Source organism: Cibotium barometz, chromosome 61 (assembly GCF_041138505.1).
Source record: "Cibotium barometz isolate CiBa-2024 chromosome 61, ASM4113850v1, whole genome shotgun sequence".
Taxonomy (NCBI): domain Eukaryota; kingdom Viridiplantae; phylum Streptophyta; class Polypodiopsida; order Cyatheales; family Cibotiaceae; genus Cibotium; species Cibotium barometz.
This window is the reverse complement of record NC_141106.1, coordinates 26,597,616-26,599,835: the sequence shown is the minus strand read 5'-3', so window position 1 is coordinate 26,599,835 and position 2,220 is coordinate 26,597,616.

Below are 2,220 nucleotides of genomic sequence, written 5' to 3'. Positions count from 1 at the left end.
TTTAAGCATTTCTAGTCTATAGGACGGTCCGACCACTTCATTCTGGACTGGCTCATCATTAGCAACCTCTGTACGTCTTTGTAGAATTAAGAGCTCCACCTCTTGTAAGAATGTGGGGTGATTGATCATTTGCTTGATGTCTTTCTTGGTGTACATGTGGTCTTCTACTTCACCAGTTTCTCTCGGTAGATTATCTCATTCTTTCTGGGGTATGAACCCTTCCTCTGCCCTTGGCTCTTCATTAATGGGCTCTAAGTTTGGAATTTCTCCTCACTCCTACGCCCATAACCATTTTCGGCTCTTTGCCGCCACGTGATTGACATAGGTTCACATTTCCCATCACCTTTTGTTTAGCCCTAGCCCTTCGACTATCGAGCTCTTATTTCCTTAAGCTCAATTCTCGTAGGCTGCCATTCTACTTCAATCCTTTTCAAATCTAATTCTACTTCCTATGAGGTTGGGAAGAATACTTGACCTGTCCTGGCTGTCCTGGGTGTGCTTTCCAAGTCTCTTCTCATTCTGGGGGTGCCAATGTTAGACAGCCTAGAACTTGAAGGTTGGGTTGGTAATTCTTGCCTTGGACTAACTCCAGCACTGGCAGATTGTGCTTCCTCATAGTTGTTGGTTTGGAGACAAAAAAAATCCCTGGGCTATATGAATGATACCACTAGATCTGGTAGGGGAGGGTGGTTTTTCCTCTTCCTCCCCCCAAACCCAAAGAATCATAGCCCTTCTTTCATGGATTCTTCATTACTTGTCTTGAGGGTGGTTAGATTCCTTTAAGACACTCAATTGAATGCTCCCTTTGAGTGGCATGATCCCACACTCTTATGATAGGAAGATCTTGGGTGATTTGATGCACTATCGTGCGGGAGTGAGGTTGTCTCTGTTAAAACCCTAAGATCTCTCTACATAATCAACATGCATAAATCAGGCATAAACTCTACCACACCCAACCACCCCCGAGCCCAAGGGTTGCACACATGAAATATAATGAAGTACCACATACCTTAACCTTGGTGTCCCATACCACCAAGAGGTATGAATCTAATCCAATAGCACTCAGCTCTATAGTGAAATGGCAAGAATGTAGATACAATCCTCTACACACAAGAGAACATCCCTTGAGTGTGCCCCATGCCCCTATTATATAGGAAGGTTCTCAAGTGACTCTTGACTCATCATTTCCTATGTGTGACCCTTGGATGCCTGACCCTAACCTTAACCCTTAAGGTTAGTCCTAACCCATGCTCCACTAGAGCTTGTTTCCATGCTCCCATGCTCACAAGCCTAATGTGGGTTAGCCTCCTAGTATATACACATATACTGTGCACATAACATACTTTCCCTCTCTCAAAACATTGCACTGTTGCAATGAAAACAAGGAAATCTGCAGTGAACAATCTCAACCGACTCCCAAGTCGAATCCTCTATTTTCCTATCTTTCCACAAAATTTTAATCTCAGAGATTAGTCGACTAACGAAGTTTCCTTTCCCTGAATTCAAGTACCTTTTTAGGTTCGTGTGAAACATAAGATAAATCTTCAACTTCAACGAGTTCTTGAGGAGTAACTGTGTTATCCTCACCTCCTCCCAGCTTCTCTTTCAATCTACTGACATGAAAGACTGGATGAACTCTAACATGTGGAGGTAGTTTTAGTTCATACGCAATCGTGCCAATTCGACGTATAACTCGAAATGGATCTAGGAGATAATTTCGAGCATTTTCTCGTTGATAAAGTCTGAGAGCCTTTAGGAACTTTTAAATAAACCAACGCTCGTGGTTCAAAAGATCGAGATGAGCATCCTCTGTCAGCATAAAACCGTGCTCTATCTTGAGCCCTTCTGATAGAATCCCAAGCTTTGATCAGCATTTCCTGCATATAACGCAAGAAATCCCTCGATGCATCAAGCTCAATGTCCTTAAGATTGACATCAATAGGTGCCCTGGGTTGATACCCATACATAAGCATGAACGGACTAAAACCTGTAGCCGTATGTTTAGAACTGTTATAAGCAAATTCCATCAGTGGAAGATACTTTTCCCATTTGATGGTTTTCCAGAGACATATGCACGACGCATATCCTCTACAACCTGATTCACCCGCTCTGTTTGCCCATCAGACTCTGCAGGCGGCGGCGGATGATCAAAGGAACTCATACTTAAAGTTGTTTCCAATTTCTTGAAAACTTCAAAAATTAGTCGTCGTGAACTTAGAG